We start from the raw sequence: 26,232 nt of genomic DNA, 5'->3' as shown, positions 1-26,232 counted from the left end.
AACCTTTCCTCCTCTCGCAGCCTGTGGTGTTGATGACAAGAGCGAGGACAATCATCACACAATGCTGTAGTCAACAGTCTTGAAAGGGAAGGGAGGGAATCTAACCTCTGTGATCAAGGGTAGCCTGGTAGTCTGTCGCTAGACAGATGCTGTACGGTCGGTAGGTACCCTGACTCCACCCCACCCGCTTTCTCTCATTGGTCACGATCTCAACCACCGTCAAAAACAGAAAACAGATTTATAAGACTGCTGTGATTTCATATCTGAAGCATGTTTCATAAACGGTTTTATATAATAAGCAATTATTCAGCTCGGGTGGATTAAAGCATAACAACACATCTTATGTTTCAGGGTGTCCTGTTATTTTCCGTTCCTGTTTATAGCGTGACCCAGGTTTCCGCCTACAGGGCGATGATGTCACGATGTTGTTCGACAAGTGCTTACGGGTCACGCAGTCCGTGATCCGTGTAAAAAAAACTGTAAATATTTATTCCTAGCTTCTGGTGAGCCTCTGTCCTTGGCATATGACTTCAACGGTGAACTCGTACTGATAGATCAGTCTACCGATAGAGTATATGGAGATTAATAAAGAACTATGTAGGTTGTTCTAGAACAAAAAAATAAATAAATAAAAATTAAAAAAAAAACAGTATCAGGAAGGTAGACAATAAAATCTAGCTGTATGTTCACCTTGAGGTGATTTCGACTACAGGGAGGAGAAGGGAGGAGAATCAGAACTTCCTGTGTGGCAGCGCGTGACAAGGATTGTTGACCGACCTTCACGCACTGCACGCGTTGTTTTGATGGCTGCCGACACTGCCAGAGGCTTCTAGACTGTGTCAGCAACACTGCTCTGACGTAAACAAGCCAGCACGCGCGTGGTCGTGACGTAAGCCGTACTGCCAGAAGTTTCTAGACTGTGCCAGCAACACTGCTCTGACGTAAACAAGCCAGCACGTGCGTGGTTGTGACGTAAGCCGCAGGGACTGCTAGTCACGACCAACCCTCCACGCGGAGCGAGCTTACGTTCGCACTCGATGACTGATGGCGATAACAGTGGCAAGGACAACAGCAACAATACAAAGCAATTTCTCGCGATCAGGTAGCATCCCACGGCTCTACCTGTGTTTTTCTTATTTACTCGTGTTCGCCAGCTAGCGGCGTATCCGCCAATCGTATAACAATGTTAATTTTAAAAGGTTAGAATGGCTGTGAAGGAGGTGACCTGTAAGTGGTTCACCTTATCTAGACATAAGCAGACACAGACCTTTATCTCCGAGCTTTCTAAGAAAGTAAATGAATGCTGTTTTTCCATTTCTTCTCCTCATATCCCGGGAAGTGTATCTGGCGTCTGTGGTTCAAAAGTCGGTTAAGACCCCCATGACCCCTCCCCCTACACACCCAGCGCGTGACGTTTCCGCTTTCGATTCCAGGGCTGGCTGTTGTGCTGTGACGTAAGCGTTGTTACTGGCTCGGCGAGAAACACCAATCCCTCCCCGCACACACACACGCACGCACGCACTTTCCACTTTGGGAAAAAAAAAAATACGGTGGTCATACATCCTTGTCATGGCTTCGAACGCTAGAGTACAGCACCGTCCGCAAACGAAAGCCTGGTGCACTGTTAGGCGGTGCTTGACCTTCGAGACTGAGTGGTGTTATCATCCTGTTTCAACTCCCTGAGGCAATCCTCGGCTATAATCCGGTTAAGCAATCCGGTTCAAGCTGCCTGCTGTTTATTTATTTAATTTTTTTGTCTCTTCAAGCGTCAGTATCTTGCTTGCTTTTCTCCACTGCAGTGCGATATCATTTAATTATACCCTCCACTCCCAACCCGCAACAGTCACATATCTAACGGTAAAGGTCTGGTTAAGAAGGACCTGCGTGATTTTTGTCGGTTAATTGTGTTCGATAATTTACAAGCTGCTAAAATTAATGTTGAACACTGCAAGTGTCCCTACCCACAAAGTCAATAGCACCCAAAGCTGTTATGACCGTTTTTGTTTTGTTTTGTGTGGGGGCTCTTTTCTTTTTTCTTTTTTTAGTTGCGTCTCATATAATTTATAGATGAAGATTACGATAAAAAGATGTTCACTGCTATTTTAGTCATCATTAATAGCGAGAATGCAATAGCACAACTACCGGGCTTTTGTTGACTACGACCTGCTCTTAAGGAGTTATTAATTATAAACCACAAATCCAGAAGCAAACAAGGTTACCGATATGTCGAGGACACCTGCACTGTTCTTGACTCGAAAACACCCACAAATCAACAGTTTGCGAGGCACAAAAGGCGTCCTTCATTCATGATGAGGCAGCAGGGACAAGGTCCACATGTGTTTACTGACATTCCTGTGTGTTCATCGTATGCTCACGTCAACGAGATGTTTATCTGAAGTGTTTTTAGTGCGTTTAGTGCCTCACTACAGTAATTTCTACAAACTGTTTAATAATAATGTTCAATTCTAATATTTAATGTTACAATTTCACGGATGTCTAGTCAGAGCAGGATACCCCTTTGCATTTATTATTTGTCGTATGCGTCTATCGGGGAAGCCCACCAACAGGACATACAATATTTATATTTATGACCAAATTTTGGTCACGCAGCGACCTCTGTGTTCTAAAGGATCTGACTAGTGAAGAAAATTCAGCAAGTAATGGATGCTTGAGTAGGAACTACCCATAAACAACATTTATTGAGAGAATTAGACAAAAGATCAGCAGACGGCTACCCTCCCAAAACACACCTGGCTTTCAGTGATGGCTGTTGCCTCTCCCAGCTGTAACCACAACACACCTCTTGTTTCTGGACTGGAAAGGAAGTGCCAAGGCCAAAGGATCCTAATTAAAAACAGAAAGAAAATAAAGAGGGCAACCTGAGCGAAAAACAACAACAAAATTAAACGTTCCAACAAGCGCCCTCTTTGTCTGCCATCATTGTCGGGACAGTCGATTTAATACCCCGTTTCTCAACACAACAGCTCAGGGTCAAATCACCCGACATTGTTTTGATGTGGCTTATCGTTTTCCGCGAAATTATGCAAAGGACGGTCGTTAGGAGCGCGAGAAACAAGCTCCCTTGTCGTCGCCGCCCTGACTCACTCCGCGAAGCTGAGGTTATTCACAAACAACGGGGTTTCCGCGCATGCGCGCGGGGCCGCAGCACTTGTCGTCATTATCAGCCAATGGAAAAGTCCCGTAGTTAAAAATAGTTCTCCCGCTCCCCACGGCAGTGGGCGGCGCCATGCAAAGTGCGTGCGCACCTGCCCACGTGGTCTCGCTGCCCGTGACGTCACAGAGCGTGCTTGCGAAACGTGAAGAGGAGGAGCTTGGGGAAAATACGAGTTTAGGATATTTTTCCCTTTTTTTTGAGAATTGTCCTTGAAAACTGTTGACAGAGACATTTGTTCTCTTTCTCGGATATGATCGTGAGTACTTTCTCGTCAAAATAAAATGAGTTTTGAAAAATCATCAAGATATGGGAGAAAACTTCAGCGTCTTCTCGCTTGATAAGATAGATGTGTGTTGTCTTCATCATCCTCATCAATAAAAATGCGATGAACATGATGAGGGTCAACTTGTTCATCACTTGCAATATGCACGCCATTTATTTAATTGTTGACAGGTTCGTGGTGAGGATGACAGTTACCGCGAAACAAGTTTGGACAGACCAGGGTTGAAAGGTCAGTATTGAGAGCAATGGTGACACACACACACAGAGCAACAGCTGCGTGTACACTAAGTAAAGTCAAGTGTTGTCGATGGCTGAAGGATGGGTTAGTCTCGACCGAGAGAAATCATTTGAGAACGATGGGTGCTTTCACAATGTATCCATTTTCTCCCTGAGTGAGAAGGTCAGAGATTGATGCTAGTGAGTAAACATGTCTGAACGATCTGTTTGTTCGTGTGCATGCATAGATGAGAATGAAGTGTGCACTCGTTTGTGTGAGTGTGTGTCAGCAATCCGGACAAGGGTATGTACTGCAAGTTGTCATGTTGTCAACCCTAAAGGTGAGTCAGCACAGGCCAGCTGTTCTCTGATTCACTCCACTGACGCCTCCTTGCTCGTTTTTTTTTTTTTTCAGGCTCGCACCGACCGCCACCGTTTCTCGAGTCCCTTTCTTTCTCCATCCTGTAGCCTGCTGCAGCAGCCGACAGCCGCGAGCACTCTCGGCGACAACAAAGGCCCCTGCCCCGAGGCGTGCTGGGACCGACACTACACTGAGCACCAGTCACTCACTGTGTGAAAGGAACGAATGCAGAATTTGGCGAGGAAGAGGAGGTTGATGTAAATGTAAAAGACAGCGAATATGAAAACTTTCAAAATGATTAGGATTCTCACCACCCCACCCAAGATGTCCCGTGTGCAGACAGGAGGCTGTGAAATAGTCTACAAACCGAGGAGAGAAAACAGTAAATAAATAGTGGATTAAAAGAACGGGGGAGACTCGGCGAAGTGCATTGAGTTGTTGATACTGATGAAAGCTTTGTTCGCGACAAGGTTTTAATGTAGAGGTAGAACGTGTGTATAGCATCTGTAGATTCTCTCGGCGTCCTACTCTTTCTATGCACAAATCAAAACAAGGTAGTGGGTTACACAAATGGCCCTTGACATACACCGCTGCCTTGCTAAAAATACGAGACAGCAAGGTAAATTATCTCTAAATAATATACTAGAGCATCAAACCTACTTCACATAATTCAAATAAAACTAACATTTAACATGAACGTCACGTGTGAGCGAGCACACACACACAGATGTTTGCACTTGTGGAAAAAAAAGTAAGTCACGTGACATGGCTCGTGAAGGGGAGACGGCACGTTGGTTTGCTTACTGGCAGGCAGGTAAACAATGTCGCACTGCTTTGAACGTGGCAGCCCAGGTGAACAAGGGAGGTTCGTCACCTGTTCCTCGATAGGCGGTGTCGCGACAAAGTGGAACAAAGCACCCCCTCCCCAGTCTGTCAGTGAAGAAAAGATCAATACAGGGGAGAGAGAGAGAAGAGCGATCAAAAGAGAGGGAGGGAATTAAGGGAGGGAAAGAGAGATGCTTTCGTTCAGAAATTTATGTTAGCACAAGGTGCAGAGCTCGTGAGTAATACTGTTAGCACAATATGCGGAGTTAACGAGTAGTAATGTTAGCACAAGGTGCAGAGCTCATAGTGATGTTAGCACAAGATGCAGAGCTCATAGTGATGTTAGCACAAAATGCAGAGCCCATAGTGATGTTAGCACAAGGACTCATGAATAGTAATGTTCTCACAAGGACTCGAGATTAGTAATGTTAGCACAAGGGACAGAGCTCATGAGTAGAAAAGGGCGATCCGGTAGCACGATGATAAAACTTGTCACCAGCAAGCATCTTGTGGTCAGAGGATCGGATGCCACCTGGAGGAACACATACTTTCCTCTAGAGTCTAGATGTTTCCCTCCCTCCTTCTTTGCCCTGTTAAAAGCACTTTTGTATATCATGCTGCCTCTGTCAGCTGACCAACCTTTTAACCAACAGTGAAACATTTAGCATGGTTTATCTTTTAACGCTCTAAAACATTTAGCTTGTGATAAATACGTGAGTAGACATATTAATAACAATATATGTTATAGACTATATACAAATGCCTAATTGCACACACACACACACGCACATTTTTCATGAACACACGAAAGAACAGCTTGTGACAATATCTCATGACCTCAGTGGCTCACACTTGGCCTCAAAGAATCTGAAAATGTAGAAAAACTAATGAAATCGATGCTTGTTTGATGAAAACAAAATTCAAAAACCATTTTTATTTGCCCTGAGAGCATCTTTTATTGATTTACACACGGGGGGGGGGGGAAAAAAGACCAGGAAGAAGTCTCATCAATTTGAATGTCCTTGCCACAGATTTTGTCACACCCTGCATGTCCATGGCGTCAGCGCGAGCTCTGGACTTGGCCAAGGAGTCCGGTCTGCTCACCACAAACATTTCTATGAGACATCTGTCCACAGCTTGTGATTATCAGTACTAACGAACCGAGCTTATCATCAATCGTTAATGTTGTTTGCTCATCGCTTGCTGTCCACAGGCCACAGGTACAGCACGCGGAGGCAGCAAAAAGCAGACAAGGGTTTTAGTCTCAGTTGCTATTCTCGCTTCGCTCGATACGGGATGTGGAGGCTGGGGTGAGGGAGGGGTTCATGAAGCCGTATCACTTTCTCCACATCACCAGTTGCTATGGAACCGCCGGCAAAGTGTTCCTCCCCGGTTGTAGCTGTCCTAACACTGTCCATGCACTTGCTGATGTTAGAGTCGATAACAATAAAGATGCTCGCTCGTCTCTGATGATCTATTGACGCAGCATTTGTAAGCAATCGCGCCGTCAACGTTGCTGGTGTTCATAGAAATGGCTAAAAATAGATTGTGTCGTCTGCTGGAGCTGCTTCTAGGGGCAGTGGACTGGAACAAGTCTGTATCTTTGGGTGGGCTTTTTTTTTTTTTTTTTTAAACTCTCTTTATTTGGATATTCTCATTTACACCCAGAGATAAGAAAAAATATTGAAACAAACCAGCCCTGACAAAATAATTAAGTTAATTTATATAACACTTTACACCACCATCAAAAGCAGGCTCAAAATGCTTTAAAAAAATTTCATAAATAAAATGCCTGGTATCTGTGTTCCATTTTCATCTGTCCACTGAAGGGTTGTTCAAGTATTGCTGTTTGTCCTAACTTCCCCCTGAATCATCCCTAGATGGAAGCATTTTATCTATTCATCCATTCAACTCTCAGAGACCCTGTCAGTTGCCGAAAAAGCGGATAAAACGTGGCAGACTGTACATACACTTTACAAACCACGTGACCTACTCCCTTCTGCCATATCCGATGACTGTACATCAGCCATAACTTTGAATAATCCAACATTTGTACCAGACAAGGGTGACAGGAGGTTCACCACCCGATCCTCGAATCAGCGTGCAAGGCGCTAACATCTTTTTCTAGAGAGTTGTAAATCATGTATTTTACATCAGTAATCCAACTTTTTGTGGAAATACTGACTTGCATTTTGTGCCGGAGATAAAGCCCTCCGGCAGTCAACGGACAGAAGGGGACAGTGGGTCCCTCATATGTTCGACAGAATATTAGAAAGTATTTTTTTTTCAAAGTAATTACTTCGCACACGTGCGTATGGAGGGTGAAGGTGAGCAAATGTAGCAGTGATGAGCGGATTTCCGGAGCAACCGTGGGTTATCTGTCTTGTGCACCCACAGTAAAAGTCTAAGACGAAGTTCCACGTGTCTCACCCACCTGACCTGGGGTTATCCTCCTTACATTCCTCATCTTGCCTCCCCTTTTAGTGTGCCACGCCCTCTGCTCCCCCTTTCCTTCCTTTCCCGATGGGTAGTGCGTGTACTAGTTTCTTATCTCCTCTTGTTGCTTACGTCACTTCCTGTTATTTCATTTCTAACCCTGCCCGATTATAAAGATCGGTAGAATATATAGAAAGTGAACAGAAAAGACAACTTGTTATGGCGGTGAAGGTGGGGTCAACGCTTTGAGACACGTGACATAAAGACTGTGTCCAAACGCCATCAACAAGTTACTTTTATTGGACTGTACAGGTACCGTACACAGTATTAACAGGTAAATTAGATATAAAGACAGCACCAGCTAAGCTATAGCGACTTTCCATCCCATCACTTCCCATCCCTGCTTATAAGAAAATATTTCCGGCGTCCAGTTTGAGATGATAATTTAATTCCTTTCCCGCCTCCATGTGCAGCAAGCTTCGATATTTTCGGATGATGACCGACTGCTTGCAGATATCCCTTCCCTCCCCCCAGGCCCCAGAACAACGGACTTGTTAACAAACGTACACTTTTACCCCGAAGACAGAACCGCCAGCTCTAGCTTCTCTCCCCGACACCTAAGTGCACCCATCCCTCGCACGTTCCGCACTCTTGTAAACCTTTCTTTTCGTCAGTCACTCCCTCCCGCTTGTTCACGTCCCACTTCCCCAACCCCTACTTCCTTATCACCGCATCCCCTGTCTTTTATCTCGACCGACCCACGCTCACAGCCTATACTCTCCTCTCCCCACCCCCACCCGACACACGAGGCCCCACTCCCCCCCCCCCCGTACTTGTTTTCCTCCGACTGCCACGTGCCGCGAGCAAAGGGAGCGAAATCGATACAAGTCGGCGCGGAATCGGAGGTTGAGATTTCCAGGCATCGATGGATCACGTGACCTCGGTCTGTCAGCCCGAGCACAGCGGGGTGGAGAAGGCGAGGAGTGGGGTTGGGGTGGGGAGAGAGTAGCCGGTAGTCGTAGACACACGAATCTGATGCTAGGATACAGATGTAGCTGTGTGTGTGTGTCCAACCGCGGCTGTAGCTGGGGATGAAGAGACTGAGGGTTTAAAAAAAATATAAAAATTATGCTTATCATTAATTCACTGAGAAAGATAAATAGATATGTAGATAGATGAAGTCAGTGTAGAAAAAACCGTATAAAAGGATTACATTTATTTTATATTAGTCGTTCATCCGGCGAAGATGGCGCTTATCATAGGAATGTGTGGAGCTGGAAATTTTGCACACTTACTAATGACTTTACTCCCCTCCTCAAAAAAACAACAACAATAACACCAACAACAACAAAAACCAAAAAAACAAAACAACAACAACAAAAACCACACACAAAACCAACAACAGCAAAACAAACCTCCTCCCGATATTTATTTGAAATGAATCGGAACCCCTGTCATAAAAGTTCAATTTTCCGGAATGAAAACAAAACTATGCAACATAAATATGACAGAAACAATAAACAGCATCGAAAATTTCAGTTATTTAATCTTTGGGTGTTGTCCACAGACGGGAAAGCAAACAAAAATTCTGAAAAAAAAGGAAAAAAAAAATCAGACCTTTGAGTACAAAGTACAGGCTGGACTCCGGAAAGGTAACTCGGTTATCAGTGAACTGCCAGCGCAGACTGGAGCCTGGGTCAGGAGGCTTTGAACAATAGCAGACGACATGCGAGCGAAAGCAGCAGTTCAACAAAATCACAAACTCTTACTCTCCTATTTAAATCAGGACTTGAAGAGTAGACTGAGGGCAGCATCAAAGATACAGGAGAAGCAGAACTGAAGCTTGCGAGTCAAACCATTTTGTAGGAAGCTCCGAGTCTTGGTAGATGATGCGCTCGACTAGCAGTAGGTGGGTGGTTCGAGTCCCACTGTGGCTGTAAAACTCCTCGTTTACCGCCCAGCAAATGCGGAGGCGGCGGAGAGATGGACTCCCATCATGCAATGGACCAGACACGATATATGACCTAGAAACATAGATATCACTGGACTGAAGGCACTGCTAACCGAGATATAAAATATATAAATAGAAAAAAAAAAGCCGTGGTCAAGATATTTTTTCTTATCTCCTTCACTTCACCGTACTTCCCGGCCCTGGATGATCTCCCTTTGACAGCTCTCAGGGTCAAGACCCTCTCACCCCCAAGTCGCTGCTGTCCTCACCAAACATCACGATCGTTCGTGCCAAAGACATCGCCACTGAGCAAGCTTCCCCCTCATCTCCTCCGCCTCACCCCTACGTGATTCCACCGGCAGGGAAGAAGTTATAGGTGAGTGGGTGGAGGTCCCTGTGGGGTCTCCAGTCTGGTGTGTGGAGTCCAATGTCGGTCACTGTGCCAGGAACGTGACTACGTCACATCCACCTCACTGCTGTACTCCACATCACGTAGAAACCACGTAATTAACTAGACGGTAATTGTTACAGCTGCTATTTTGCATTACTTATTATTCACGTGTAAGAAACTCCCTCCACACACACGTTTTACATGTGTAGAAAAAGGTCTCTAACCAGTAGAACAGTTTCTTGACTATCGAGGATGAAGATCTAGGTAATGCTTAAAAAAAAAAAATAAATAAAAAAATACACTGAATACGGAAAAATCCCATGAAGCCCTACGTTAGTGGCATCCGACTGCTTTCATCTTGTCTTTGTTTCTGACTCCATCGCATGTGTATGTGATGTGAAAGTGGTAATTTCGCCTTATAAAAGGTGGAGGGCTGTGGTGGAGTAGCAAAGCTGGGTACCCGAACACGAAACATCCACTTACCCCACACAAACAAACAAACAAAACCCTAACCCTAACCCTACCAGGCTTACACATGCACGCGCACGCGTGCAAGCAAGTAAACAAAATACCCGGAATGACAATTCTTCACGAGACACTAACACTGGATGTGTGTGTGGGAAAGAGAGAGATGAGACGATGAGAGACCGCAGCAAGGAAAGAAAATAAGTAACAATCCAGAAACGAGAAGGCCTACCTTTCAACCCCAATTTTTTTTAAAACTCTAAATTAATGTTATGAAAAGAAAAATAACCCTCGGCAGTCCACTTAGTGCTCAGTCCAGCCTGACAAGTGTCCCACACAGCCAGACCCTCCGTCGACTTTCCCATACAGCACGACCTCTGCCCCCAGTCCTCAATACATCAATCCACCTCCCCCAGTCCGCTCGTTTGTCCCTCCCCCCTCTCTTACTCTTCCTTCATTTCAGTCCATCCTAGCACCCCTTCCTTTCTCGTCTTTGTGTTCACAGCCACGTGACCATCACATCTCCTCTCCTGACACGCTCTGTAAGGCCTGCTGACACTTTACGTCCACGACACGTCTGACCAGGTCAAAGGTCGTCAGGACTTGCAGCTGTCCCACGTTTGCCTTGGTCTGATGGCGGTGACAGTGAAAGTGGCCTCTGAACAAGCCGGGGACCCAACTAGCTTTAGCTTTCTTCTGTCTATCCCTTTTCTCACATCCGCTATTCTTCCTCTTCTTTGTTCTTCCACGATTTGGGTCACGCATTATGGCGAGGTCATTAGTGTGTATGGTCTGTCTTGTGTTTGTTTACAAATCAACAGCTTTTTCATTTGAAAGGTTGTGTGTTGAAGATCAAAGGCAAGACCAAGACAGATGTTCATGATCCGAAGGCTACTGCAGGGTTGGGTGTCCCCGCCAGGCTGGGTCACACTAGGCGTGTGACACTACACGTGTCACGCCCGACGAGTTGTCAACGTGAACGTTACCTACCAGACAGCACGTCACTGAGGTCACGCACACCACACCCCGGCTTATCTCCCTCTCGCTCTCTCCATTGCCCTGGCGCTGCTGTCTGTTCACAGGGAGTGATTGTGATGATGGGGCTAACGCCCTGAGGGATTTAGATGTTTGGGACTACCTCCACGAATAATTTTGATGACAGGACTTCTCCATCAAGAAAATGGCGGGTGGGAAATGAAAGCATCGCTCGGCGTTACATAACGTGACCCGGAAGGGGACCAGCAAATGCACTTGTCACGTGGACTGGTGCTGGGGTGGTTAGACACCCTGCCAAGCAGACTCTCGGTGACCTACAGTGGTGAAAGTAACCTTGACCCTATAACCCTACGGGGTCTACAAAGGTGAGGTCAGAGGTAGACAACCGCTGTACGATTGCTGACCTAACGCCGCTGTAGGTAGTGGGGGGAGGAGGAGTAAGTGGAGGAGACGGTGGTGTGACACAGGCAGTTGGCCGCCTTTGTTGTCAGGACATCCGGGTGTCTGCTAGGGTATCGAGAGCGAACAGGTTTTGTCCTGCGAACCAGGATACATCTGTGAGGTATGTGTGTGTCGAGAGGGGGAGTAAGAGAGAGACATGGGGGGTGGGGTGGGGATGAAGAGGAGGGCAGCACGCTCACGTACCACAAAAAAGTAAAACTTCCTCGTGGTAAAGCTTTGCATCCGGAATCCTTTTCGTTTTTCTTTGTTCCCATGATGCTACGGTGCACGGCATGGGTGTGTGCAAATCTCTGTCACCTGGTAGGTGAGAGTAGGATTTCTGGGGGGTGCTGGGGTTCGAGGGGGAATAACCGTTATCTTTTAAAAAAAGGTTGAAAGGTTAGCATATACTTAATTCATGCACACTGTACGTGTGTGTGTGTGAAGGAGAGGAAAGCTTTTAATGATGGTGTGACAACTTTGAGTCAGGTGAGCAAACCGCGGCTGCGCTTTCGTCCGACCTTCACCTTCGACGCGCCGAGTTTCTTGACCTTTCCGAAGGGGCAAGTCACGCCCTCACCAACGGAGCGCCAGACTCCCCCTGACATCTGACCCCTGACCTCTTCCTCTTTTTTCCCTCCCCCTGTCATTGACCTCGAGAAGGGGGAAACGTTTGGGGTGGAAAGGACATGGCAACCTGTCTGTCGCTGCATTCATTTGACTGAATCCCACTTACAACATGGCTGCCAGGCGCTGTGGGTCACGTGCATGACGGATGTTTACTTGTCAGTACAGTGTGTTGTGTGTTGGCACCAGTTTCAGCAGCTAACGCTGGACTCAGGTTTTTGTCGTATTGCTGGCAAGATGACCATCAGCAAGGCCAGGGACAGCTTCACAGAGATGTAGCTCTGTGACCAGAGGTGCAGGCAGCATACTGTAGTCCACGGTGTAGTAGATAATAGATAACAAGAGAATGTCGGTAATAATCATCACCCACACAAGGCAAAACTGCAAGTCGATTGGTTAGATGGTTGGCTGAGAGGTCTCGAACACCTCTCTCCCTAAAGTCTTGACAAAGGTCATGGGATGACCTCTACCTTTGTCTTCCACAAGGTGAGAATACGCTCACCTCGCTAAGTCTCCACGTCATCAGTGTCAGAATTATTTTAAACCAGAGATGTGTATACTTAAGTAGGTTTTGCTACACTGTGCACCTGATTACGACAAGACTGTTACCACAACTGTGTATGTGCTCGTGAATGAGTCTGTGAGTTAGCGCGCGCGCCTACACATCTCTGTAGATAACATGGCGGCTCAGGATAGGACGACCTGGAGACGGACAATAATATTTAACATAGATTGCAGACAGCAGGTATTTACCTGTAGCAACAGCTTGCGGTGATTGGTGAGTCAGAACTACAAGGGCTCGGTTAGTGGGTTGCAGATATTTTCCGCGTCTCTTTTCATTCTTTTCGTCTTTCTGTCTCTCTCACACACAGCCACATGCCAGTGATACACCAGCTGACGCTGGTAGACAGCACCCAATGACCTGTCAGGTGAGTGCACACACCTTGCGCAGACCTACAACCTGAGGAGAGGTGGTGTGTGGTGGGTAGGGAGGATGGCTGGGGGAATGTTGTAAGGGCTCGCGGGTGTGAAGGGGTCAAACGAATTGTAAACATTGAATACTGGGAAAATGATTACAAGGGACCCGGAGAGATGGTCTGCCCCGGGGTCCGTGCTGACTCTTGGCGGACCTACAACTCATTCAACACTCAGCGACACGTAGTGGACATTAGACTGCAAGAGAGACCACTACACACCACTTATCTTCTACCTCTTGTCGGTAAACAGTCCTACAGGTCGCGACACCCCTGTCACCACAAACAATGGGCGGAGGTTAGGGGTCATCAGCGCTTCATATTACAACATGATGGCTTTGTCAAAGTTTTTGTATGACGGTTGCAGTGTGCGAGCACCCACCGTCCCACCCACCAACTCCGACATTAATATTTTTCTCTCGCCACTCGCGGACAGGATACAAGTCCATGCATCACTGACTCCAAGTTGTGGGAGTCACACTCAATGACTTCACGAATATTCGGCAATGCTGAGCTCACCTCACGGGGTCAATGTCCTGGAGCGGAGATCTGAACTCGCCCATCGATCATAGCTGGACAAGCCGCGAATGTGTAATCAATTCCCCGATCTCCATTCGACTGTCTTTCCTCCTCCTCCTTCGCTGCGCATGCGCATGTGTCTCAGTTTAGAGCACAGAGGATTTTTGTTTTTTTGTTTTTTTGATGTCTGCTGTGTGATTCCTACAAAATATGGCAGATTGGTTTTCGACCGCGAGGAAACCACTGGAATGTTTAGTTTGCTCGGGAAGGTAGGGGGTGGGGGAAGGCAGGGGAAAGGAAGAAACCTCAGTTCAAGCAGCGACAAGCTCTTGGAAGAGATAAGCTCACCTGTATAAACCACCTGGCTGCCTGTCGAGCTGTTCTTGAGATCTCCGAGCGCGTATCTCAGAGGTCACGACTTCCTTTTGTCGAGGTCACGGCGAGAACAGCGCGAGAGGTCTGAATGAAGGAACTACGGAAGAACTTGCATAATAGATCTCGGGCTTTGGTGTTCGACGTGGGAGGTAAGACGAACAAACAACACACAGGTGAGGTACATAACGGCTCAGTCCAGGTGAGGTATTCACGGCTGCAGGTGTGGCACACAATCTGTGTGCGTGAAAACTAGCGGAAATCCCCTCCCAGGCGGCTGACCTCCGGTGACCCCTTGCAGACGGGATCCCCTGGAAAGTATTGCGGATTGTGGAAAGCAGATTGATACTGTCTTCCTCTTCCTCTAAAACCCTCCTTGACACTCATTTTACCTCCACATCTTCCGTAGTTAAGAGGAAGTGGGATTCCACAAGGGGAAGGGGTATGTATGGGTGTTTGACACCGATCCAGCAACTAAGTCTGTACCCTTGCAGAGCAGCTACCCCTGTAAACAGATGTCACATGCAGAGAAAGATCAGCGTGCCTGAGACGAGATTTGAATCCAGAACAGCCAGTCCTCACTGTGTTGGTAACAGGCGCTAACCGATGCGCCACTGAATCGCCCTCGAGATTCCAGAGGGTGGTGATGGTGGTGGAGGTGGTGGTGGTAGTGGTGATGGTGGTGGAGGTGGAAGAGTATTTAGATTTAGCACCAAGCCCTACAGTTAACGAATTTATGAATCGTGAGAAACAATAGCTTCAAGTCGACATCAGGGTTAAAAATGAACCATTCCCCGGTACTCTGGTTACCTCCCCTCCTTAGAAGAAAATCGCCGTAAGGTAGAAGCACTATTCAACTAAACTAAGGGAGGCAATCCAACCCAAGTAAACTAAATTCTAATTTCGATAATAATACATCAAATAAACAAATAAAATAAATATTTTTAGAAATAATATATTTCCCATGTACAGTTTTATTAGAATTAGTTATGTACATTTTTGTTTGATGTAAAATAAAAGAATTATTTCGAATTATTTTTAAATAATTCAGACCACCTACTCATTAACATAATTTACTTTTGTCGACCTCCGTGTTGCGACTGAACAGGTTAAGATCATACTTTTAGGGATCATTTCTAAAGGTTGTTCTGCCGAGACGTCAGGTAACTCTGACAGGTCCGCAAACCGCGAGGACGAGACGTAGCCTCCCCTTCTGAGCGCGAAGCGGGTGGAGTGTCGTGGCTGGCTCTAGCTACGTCACTGCACCATTGATGACCGTTCCTCTCCTCCCTGTCTGGGGAGCTGGAGGAAGGGGCGGCATTCTGAGCGGTTTCCATCTCAACAAATACAAAATGAAACATGTCGCCGTAGGTGAAAACTGCACGGTTCAAAACTCAAGATGCTCACCGTATGCGAGACACCTGTGTGCACAGTCGTGCAGCGAGGTAGCCGCCAGGTGAAACAGTTGTATTCATGCTCCTGAGACACATGATTGCTATAATACTTCTGTGAACAGAATGAATGAAGATGTCTGGTAATTGCATTCCGCTGTATGAGTCAAGTGATTTGTTTCGTGTGTTGTCACGTCTAGAAAATAATCTCCGTGTACGCACAGAAGGTCCATGACATAATCATCTGTGATGATTGGTTGCTATAGCGACAGCAAGTGTTGTGCCCTGTTGTGCTCGTCGCCAGGTCAAATTCCGAATCGATAAACATCATCCATGTACGTGTTTACACTCACATTAATGTCACCTGTTGGTCAATACCGTAAGCAAACACGGGAAATTTACTGAGTGAGAGAGAGGGCTGTAACACGCACGCACGCGCGCACGCACACACTGAAATGTGCTGCATAGAGATGTCTGTTCATTAATTATCACATCTAGCTTCTTTGTTGTTACTCATTGCAGAAGAAGTATATAAACAAGGCAATAGTAGGATGGTCATTGTGTCTTCTTGATGCTTAACGCGTGATAGATGAAAGAGGAGAGAAAGAAAGCTAGCGATGATGATGGAAGAACGATGACAACAGTAGATGTCATCGTCAAGCTGGAAGATGCCAGCAACATCCCCGCGCCGCTAAATCCGCCTCATCTGCTGTAGACGTTCATCGTCCACGATCTCAGTGGCCAGCAGCGACTGCTACGACGACCACGGACGTTGTGGGGCGCGGCGCCCGATGGGGGAGAGTGGCTCACATCACTTCTACAGACTTGCGTGGGACGAGCAATGACGTCAAAGGCACGAGCTGTCAGGCTGCTGACGTCACTGGCCAGCCCACGCCGCCGCTGATGCCGCAGAGGATGGGTAGCATTCCTCCTTCCACACCCACACACCCCCGCGTCCCCTGCTGCCCGCCCACCAAGCGTTGGTGACGTAATGGGCCTAGTGGGAGGTGACCAACGAGCGTACACGCCAACTGCCAAGAGTGCTCCCTCAGCTTTTATTTAGCTTGTTTGTTTGTTTTTTTACAATAAGCAGATGATGTCTATAAATATTAGGGGCGGGGACAAAACAGAGTTCCAGCCTTTTCGCGCTGTTGGTACCTCCGCGGCTAAAGCGCCTGTCACGGCGACAATGAGAATCCGATATCGTGGGTTCGTATCCCGGTTCCGACATACCTCTCTTTTGGATGTGACACCTGTCTAGAGGGCTGATCGTGAGTGGTTTTCTCAGGGTTACACCGGTTTCTCCCACTCTGTGTGTGTGTGTGTGTGTGATGCCTGTGTGTTCGTGCGCCTGTCTGTATGTAAAGCGCATTGAGTACGACCTTTCCCGGAGAAAAAGCTTAAGGTTGGATACGCTTGGAGATTGGACACCTAGACATGTAACAAATAAACATCAGCTCACTCATTCCTTTTAATTAATTAAAAGTAAGAATAAGTCAATAACACATAAGCTGTGTTAAGAGATTAAAAAAGTCCCACGAAACCTTCATCTCCCTCCTTTGCTAGTATCATTAAAAACAACAACCCTGATGTCATCGGGACTTATAACACCAATAGCATTACAATACCTTTGCAATCGCAATATAATAACATTACAATAACCTGGTAATAACATTGTAATAACATTATAATGGAATTGTAATTATTCAGACTGCTGTTATCGCCTTATCTCTTACCCTTCTTCGCCTACTCGAAGCCCTGACATTCGAGACAGACGATTGCTTCTTAAATTTAGCAACTGAAAACCTGTTAAAACTTGCAAACCGAGCTTCTAACACCCCAGCACCTCGACACACACACTGACGAGATTTAGAGCTTCGTTAATTCTTTTTTTTCTTTTCTTGTCTTTTTCTTTTGTTTGTTTGTTTAGAATCATGCCCACCGCATATGCGCCTACTCCCCCTTTATATCATCGCTGTTTTACCCCATTACCCCCACCGTGTGACAGACAGACAGACAGACAGACAGGCAGGCAGGCAGGCAGGCAGACTGATAAACAAACAGACTGATAGACAGACAGACGGACAGACAGACAGGCAGACAAGCAGGCAGACGGATAGACTGATAGACAAACAGACTGATAGTCAGACACACAGACCTACGCGTCCTCTCCAGTATTTTATTGACCGTGGCCGCCTACCCACCAGCACCACCACAGCCCCGCCGCAAAGACCGTTTAGAACTGAAGAGATCGAACGCCCCGGCGATGACGTCAAGCACGCGCCCCCAATCCTCCCTCGCCATCTTTGGACACTCGTGCCACAGCAGACGTCAGCATCATCAGTCACCTTGAATTGTGACAAGAAGTGACTTGTCTTTTTTCCTCGGCGGCGCTAATCTGTCTCGTTAACGGTTCTCTCGGTCTTGTTGAGGACCCAGTCTAAAAATAGTCCTTTCATTCTGTGTTGATCTTTGCCGATCGGCGGTAAGTTGAAACGGATCAGACGGCGACGACGCGACGATGTATTTTCGGTTGATTAAAACCTGGGCAGTTACCTGTCCCCTTTGCTGTCTCCTGGAAGGTGAGACAGGCAGATGTAATGATGTGTAATGGTAGGTAATGATGTATGTAACGGTACAGCGCCTCCGCTATCTGGAGTGGATGTGGGTGTACGGGAATTGCTGTAACAATGCAGACTGTCTTCTCTTGACATAGACATAGTGTAAGTAATTTTATTTTAATGAATGGCAAGAAAATTGCTAGTTTTGTGTACGTGCGATAAAGCACACGCACACACACACACGCACGTACATAGCATGCAACACTGACATACTCACACATTCAAACACTCCTCCTTTCTCTCTCTCACATACATCACTCATATGCACTCTGTCTCTGTCTCTCTCACACATCACTCATACTCACTCTGTCTCTGTCTCTCACACATCACTCATACGCACTCTGTCTCTGTCTCTCACACACATCACTCATACTCACTCTGTCTCTGTCTCTCACACCTCACGCACATCCGGTAAAAGATCAAAGCCAAGACGTCTCTTCAGCATTTCCTTTCTTTGGCGAGACAATTAAGAACACACAAACACAATCTCGGTTTTGTGTACAAGAAGTAGATGATGTTCTGTGGGTCTAGGTATACATTATTTCTCAGGTTTATTTTCTCCTTTTCTTTCTCTCCAGCTGTTTGGAAGAAAACCCAATGGGATTGTGTTACCAGATATGATACAGAATGAAGTGTGAGCTGCATTAATCTTGTCACAAGATAAAAATCAACTTTCACCCCCGACATTTTAAGTTAAAAATTTCCTACAAGTTCGACTTCAAACTTTAAAAAAAAAGTTAGACAGGAAAAGTCGATAATTCTGGCAAAGATAAACAGGTTTATTAAAGATGCGTCTAGTGGAATTTTCGGTATTTTTATTCATACACCACCACAAAATATAAAGCTGAGCACGTGCGTGTGAGTGAGTGATGGAGAGAGAAATGTAGCGAGAAAAGATAAACTAATCTCTACACTCTCGGGTTTTCCACCAAAACACATCAAACACCGCGAATGTGCAACAATTATCGAAGTGTAGCAAATAAACTAGATATTGTGGTGCCAAGGGGCGAGAACCGCTATACCGGAAATAGTTTGACCTATATTCACCTCACCTTTGACCTTATAGTCCCCCCCCCCACCCATGACGTCAAATGCATGAAAATAAAGTGGAAAATGACCAGGAGGAAAAATGTATTCTAATAATAATAAGATAAAAAGTAAGATTTATTCAAACGATTGATAGTCAAGAGTTATCTTAATCGAACATTATCACGGAAAGAGAGGAAAGGGGGTTGTTTGTTAGTTTGTTTGTTTTCCGCCGTGCCAGCAACTAACGCTACATCACGGTGAAAGGAAGGAGGGTGTGTGTGAGAAAAATAAAATAAAGCTTTGGAAGGCAAAGTGGAAGTCAGGGCATTAACAGAGGCGGAGTAAGAATGGCGTACACAATTGCATAGACATAAGTGTAGAAAAAAAATAAATAAATAACGGCGTGCAACGACTGCGAAGAGTGTGGCAAAACAACACGTTTCCGCCTTGTAAGATGTAATTAGTCCGCTCGCCCTGGGCTCGGTCACGCAGGCTCCACCAGGCTTGTCAGATGCCCGGATGACGCCCGCTCCCAGCCTGGCGCTCCCACGCCAGCACGCGCCACCATGTCTGATGGCCGGGCGTCAGGCCGGACACGCGGTCAACGATGGAAGACATAAGCCGCGCAGTAGATGCTAATGATTGCTGCGGGGGAGGGAGGAGAGAGAGGGGAGGTCTGAGCCTCGTGGGTGTTATAAATGTCCGCATGCCACTCACGTCCTTCCACCACCACCCCCACACCCCTTCTAACGTCCCTAACCACAGTCCTCCGTTGTACAGGTTGAGCCCGGACGTGTCCCTTATTCTGACCACCTTTATTTTTGTTTAACTCTTATTTCTAGCCACAGGGTGACATTCAGAAAAAGTAGTCCTGCGGGACACCACTGTTGTTGAGGATTTTAAATACTTTTGATGGAATATACTTATCAATAATTTGAGGAAATTTTTAAAGATAATTCTCCTTTTCATTAGTTTCCATCTCCCGCTTCCCTCTCTCTTCACTATGAAATAGTAAATGTTTATGTATATAGTCAGCTATATGTAGTTCGGCTGGTAGAGGGGGTGGCTACAGGGGCAGTCATATGAAGATTGCATATACATCAAAATATACTGATATACATATACACACAAAGGTTGGTTATAGCTTATCCCATCTGGCGGGATGGAATAAGGGTGAAGGAGGAATAAATCAAGAGGAAGTAGAATACTCTGACAATAAAACCTGACGGCAGCCCTCGTAAAAGACTGTATAGTCACAAGTCACACGTGACGAGATCCTGTTTGCCTGTGCGCGCTACCACTGCGCCACCGCGGAACCAGACAGACGTCGGCGCCATCGTCACACGCATCTCGATGTGCAGGCGATGTGCACGTACATCCCAGACACACGCAGTGGCAGCCATTTGCACTCAAACTCGCTGTGTGCAGTCAGCAGCCGTTCGTACTACTCCAGGCTGGAATCGGTAACCGCGAACTTTCCGCACCCAAGGTGTTCACCACCCCTCCCCTCCCGTCCTACCACCACCACTACCCCGAGCGGTTCGCCGGGACAACTGCGCATATGTTGTCAGCCTGTCAGCCTGACTCCTCCCCCAACACACTTCCCTCTCACACACTCTCTCTCACGGGTCGTTGCCCTGTGACTACTGCCAACGGCTATCGGCCGTGTCGACCGGTGACGTCACAGTCCGTGACGCACGCACCGGCTGGCTGTAAACAACAATGTAAAGGTCATTATGTTTGCGTTCCCACCTTCTCCAGTCCTACCTGGCGACCGAGGTGAAGGCTAGCGAGTGGCGACACGGAACAAAGACAAGTGTGGGGATCGAGTGATCTACGAGAAGTACAGTCAACCGTCTGTTGTTGTCGTAGACAGGAACTTAATTGCATCACATGACTTCTGTTTGCATTTATTACGTTCTGGTTTTGTTGCCTTGCTTGCTGATCTGTTTGTCTGCTGTTGCTTGTCTGTTTTCTTGTCTGACATATGTTTTGCTTACTCTGGTCGGGTGTACTGTAAGAGGTGTTCGACGAGCTTACCATCTTTTGAAGACATTTTTGGTTTTTATTCTTAAAAAAATGAAAGGCGGGGAACAAAGTTAACTTTTTTTGGTGGCACGATTTAATTGGAGAACTCTGCTGGAGAAAAGTAGTTTTAGTAGAAATCTGAGCTCAAATCGGTGTACGGAATGAACCAAAGGCTGCTTCTAAATCCCTTGACATCGTACCACCAGTTGTTATCTCTCGAGCACCTTCAAAAAATAAACAAAGAGAACTCGAACTTTGGTCCATGATTAGAGTTCTAAGTCAAAGTTTGAGGAACCTCTAGAGAAAGCCAAGTGATGAAACTAATCAGAGGAGTAACAATACCGATGCACACCAGCTCAATCAGTTGAGGATGCACGCGACAAAGATCCTGTTCAGCGCCAACATGTTCGTGACCATCTGTAGTTCTGTGGTACTCACCACCTACCCCACCAGAGAGAGAAGGCAATGTTCCAGAAGACAGGAAGGCAGAAGGTAGTTCATCAGTAGGTGACGACCTTGCCCTTTCTCCCGTGACTGCTAAGTCATCTGAGGTCATCGAGACAGAACATTTCCAGTTTCATGATTTGGATTCCCACACACACCTGGGTGTTGGTTCGATGATCGACCACCAGCTAAGTGCGAGGATGTCGAAGTTAAAGAACTGATTTAAACATGCATATATGAACAATTTACACCGAGGACCTGGGAACGAAGCCCCTAACACCCTAGTAGCTACCACATGCAAACACCCCTTCCCTGTCATTTTCTTCCGTCATCAGCACACGTGTTAGAGCATCATGGTGGCATGGGGGATGTTTCTGAATGTTCTGAGATGCCCTTGCGCTAACATCGTCTTCCCACGACCGAGGGTTTGTTGCCGGCATCTCTTTCACATCATCGAGGTCGGTTACCCCTTAAAAAACCCCACAAAGCCCCAAACCACATGTAAACCTTTTCTAACTGGTTACACCACGCAATATTTTCTTTCTCGCTAAGTTTGGCTTTGTTAATTTTATTTTTTCCGTTCTTCCTTTTGTGCTTCTTGCCAAAATATTTGTTTCATTCATTGCTGGTCTCCACGTGCTTTGAGATTCCAGACAGGGTAGAGATCCACCTATACAGCGACTGTCACCGATACACCAGTGTGTAATATTTAAGGAAAGAGGAACTGTTCACATTGTAGATTTTTGTTTCCTGTTACCGTATTGGAAAACACCTAAAAACATTTTTCTGTCCTGTATTTTGTCTTGGAATGAAGGGTAAACGAAAGCTGCGGGTCAGTTTACCGTGCACCCACTTGCGTGAGGAAGCATAGGTCTCGTCATACGTGATGGGTGTAGTGTGCATATGCACACCCAAGAAGCTAAAGCACCCAGAAGCCGTAGTGCAGATTACTGGTTCTGTGTACAGCAATATTTGAGGAAGACAGACATGATTCCCTTCTTCCTCCCTTCGCTTACGTCATTGGAAGAAGTCGGTGAATGGCCCCCGCCTCCCGCAAACGTTAACTCTGTGCATGATGGCGCTGTTAACTGAAAGGTTTTCCACGTGCCCCTCATATCCTGTTTGACCAACGTTTAGAAAGTTGTATGTGATTATCATAGGAAACAGTGGTTTAGTGGCTAACGTTTGGGGTTGGAACTTTGGTCACATGGTGAGCTCAGTTCAGACTACTTCGCCAACGAGTTGCTCTTGCGTTTGCTTCTCATGCATGTGTGCTAGACTGGAAATGTAACTGGGTGGCAATAAGAAGGCCCTTTAGGCTCTGAAACTAGCCTTATATGACTTGGTTTGACATTAATTTTACATTCACTCTGTACATGTGGAGTAGGCTATGGAAAATACAAAAGGTACATGTCCATGGTACCACGAGATGCGAACTAGGTGTCTCTAAAATGTCAGCGCACTGCACTGCCTATCCCCCTCTCCTTACCCTCATTTCCAGCTATAGAATTACTGGAGATGCATCACTTAAAAAAAGTGCTAACAACTGCATCTTATCATTATCACCCGCCTTCAGACTGATTTTTTTTTTTTTTTTGGTACCCCGTTTCAGCATCATCCCTTCTCAAGCGACGGATCGCTTACGCGAATCTTAAAATAGGAGGCAAGGTGTCGACACCAGCTTAAAAAAAGAGCCAGCGGTTGCTAAAGTTGTCTGCTGATGCTTTGGTGTTAGTGCCAAGGCACCAAACTTGGCTCCCACGTTCCAGACTAATTTTAGCCTCGTCGGTGAGTTTTGGGAACAGGAAAATGACGCAACGGCTCACAACGGTGCAAGGCCCTCATCCAGCCTCCTCCGCTTCTCTTCACGTCTTACATGACGGATGTCCGTGAGGACGCAGAAAAGGAAGAGAGGAAGAGGGGTGGAGCACGGAAGGGGGACCTCAGAAAATAAACCTAAACACTCCTGCTATCCCACCGAACCATCTTTGGCACTGGACGCCCAACTATCAAATATAAACTCTTTCAACCTCAACGCCCACAGACAAAGTTTTCTGATTCTCTTTTGCTGACAGGGGAATCCAGCAAAATTTCGAGAAGGTGACGTTACACTGATCCATCCCAGGGTTAGTGATGATGCATGGTGGACATGATTTCTGGGTGTATTCGGGTATAAAAGACGTTTTCAGCGAGAGTTCTGAAGTGTGAGAGGGTTGTGACGCCATCAGGCACCATTTTGGTAGTGCAGTCGTCCGGAAAGTATGATTAACTTTGCCGAGGCGTTAATGCTTGATATTTTTAGTATACCAAATCATTACTGGGTAAAGTCCTTAGAAACCAAGTTCAGGGTTACCTAAGGAGTGAATTCATTACACAGTGCTAAGCTGCGCGAGTCGGTGTCAGCCACCAAAATAGCAAATCCTCTCAAGAAAGGCGCAGTAAGTCCTAGGATGTATGGCAGGCTTTTCTTAGAAATAATTAATCAAATGTAAAAATAGAGAGTGACTTACAGAAATATGGATTATTACAAGCACGCTGAAAGGTTGCAGTTGTTAAATACATATCTGTGCTCTCAGATGCAGCAAGAAATTTTTCCAGGCATATGAAATGGGTAAAGTGCGAAGGAAACTCGTGCTGTACCCTAGAAGTCTGATGAAGTGAAAGCGATCCTTGCCTGCAGGACTGCACAGTGTGAGTGGTTCGTCCTGAATAGTCCAAGGCAGATGGAAGAGGGGCACACGAAGGACTACAAACGAACCGACAGTCAGCTATAAAAGAAACACAAGCGTGAGCAAACAGATGACACCATGACAAAAACATGAACAAAGTGGTTGGATAAAAGAGTAAGCGTATGCGAGGCATCCCGACCCTGGAACTTCAATCAATTTGCTTAGAAGTAAAGTGTTCTACTTCTAACCACACATTAGGGAATCTCTCTACTCACAGATGAGACAGGTTTATTATAACACACACATATTTAAAGAACTTTGCAGACCTCTGGTGGATCTTAAACCAAAAAGTACTTTTACAATTTTTCCCCTTAAAAAAAAAAACAAAAGGAAAGAAAGGCGGGGAAAAACCCTGTCATCACTTTCACTGAATAACCTTCAACTTTTTCTCAGTTCACGCTGAATAGAGTACAGAATGTACATAATGGCGCGGTGAAAGGGACATAATCTACCATATCACAATTCAGACAAGACATAAGAAGTTGCTTCCCCTGAATCTTACAGAGCACATTCACACACAATTTTACATTACGGTTCGGTACACATTTGCACAAAGAAATTACTTCCATTTGTGTTTTAGCCGACTTCACTGGAAGTCAGTCGTTGATATGGATGTGTGCTACTGACACTGTTTTTTTTTTGGCTAGTCTTTTGTTTTATATCGGTGGAGTTTGATTTCAAACACAGCAGACGTTATTGAGTATATATTCCCCATTTATTTTTCTCTAACCATGTAAAAATTAGGAAAGTGTCTCCATGTCTTTAACAGGCTAGTTTCATTATATGTATGTTGTGTAGTTCTATACTTGTTTATTTTCATTTGGTACACACATGCATGCATACATATTAAAATCCACGCACAATTGTTTATACCGAAGTGTCGTTAAAACCTTTCAAACAGCTCATATAATATGGGGGCTTAGGCACCTGCTTCGTATGCCTAAAGCCAATAAATAGTGAAGTGTCTCCCACAAAAGTTCAACGCAGATGTTAAGCTTTATCATATTAGGTACTCTTCACAAATTAAACGTTAACGAAATCGTTAGTAAAGGTGTAAACTGCCATCGGAGTGACATTGGAGACATTCCAAGCCTGTAATAACATAACACATACGGTGGGCGATGATTTCAGCCTGGCGGATATCCTTCTCTTATTCAGCCAGCTTTAATAATGTCGTCAGCAAACTGCTGGCTGGCTTATATAGGAAGATATTTATAATTATAAAGGACACCAGAAGAGGTCACATGACTTGTACTTTCGTGCAGTGCGCAAAGATCTGCGGCAGTGTTTACCGAAGTGCGACGGGGAAGGAATGGGAATTGTTGTTGTTTTAAAAAAACGTGGAGACACCTAGGTTAGCGAGTTCATCGTAGCCTTGCAGTATACCCCTCATCCCCTGCCGAGTGAGCAGCCTATGGTTGGTGATAACATCGGATGCTGAGTCTCTTAATGAGCAAAAGAAACTAAAAATGTGCACACATTAATTAAAATCACTCATCTACATCTGTCATTGCTCAGATAGTGATAATAGTAAGGAATTTATACACCACAGTTCCCTACCTAACAGAAGGTTCAATGATTTTTAGAAAGTTACGGCAAATACACAAAGAATAATGAACATTGAGTCTTGGTAGCTCTACAAAATTTCCAGTATATTTCCTAGCGGGACGTGGGTATCCCAGCCATTTTGTTGAGTGAAAACAATTTTTGACTGAGAGCATGTTGTGAAACTCGAAACACGATTGAAAGACCATTGTGGCATCAGGTGTATGTCAAGAACGGGAAAAGGGACTAGTGTGCGCGCGGGCTAGTATGTGCATGCTATAGTTGTTTTCTCCGTGTGTGTGTCTGTCTCTCTCTCTCTGTGTTTACGCGCATACCTGAAGATACTGTTTACAGGCCATTCACGAGACCGCCCTCCTAATTCGTCGAACCCCCTCCTGTCCTCCAAACCTTTGT

General features: G+C 45.8%; 1 long non-coding RNA gene and 1 other non-coding gene across 2 annotated transcripts; both read left to right on the top strand.

Annotated features, from left to right (window-relative positions):
- Positions 1 to 1,839: 1,839 nt before the first annotated feature.
- On the top strand, positions 1,840 to 4,763 carry LOC112575484. Its single transcript, XR_003101651.1, has 3 exons — positions 1,840 to 3,431; positions 3,629 to 3,686; positions 4,089 to 4,763. It is a non-coding gene; the product is annotated as an uncharacterized LOC112575484 (long non-coding RNA).
- A 10,379-nt stretch (positions 4,764 to 15,142) lies between these two features.
- Positions 15,143 to 15,362, top strand: LOC112576374. Its single transcript, XR_003101815.1, has one exon. It is a non-coding gene; the product is annotated as a small nucleolar RNA U3 (small nucleolar RNA).
- The last annotated feature ends 10,870 nt before the right edge of the window (positions 15,363 to 26,232 follow it).

This window comes from Pomacea canaliculata, linkage group LG11 (assembly GCF_003073045.1).
Source record: "Pomacea canaliculata isolate SZHN2017 linkage group LG11, ASM307304v1, whole genome shotgun sequence".
Lineage (NCBI taxonomy): Eukaryota > Metazoa > Mollusca > Gastropoda > Architaenioglossa > Ampullariidae > Pomacea > Pomacea canaliculata.
This window is presented reverse-complemented; position numbering and strand designations above follow the sequence as displayed.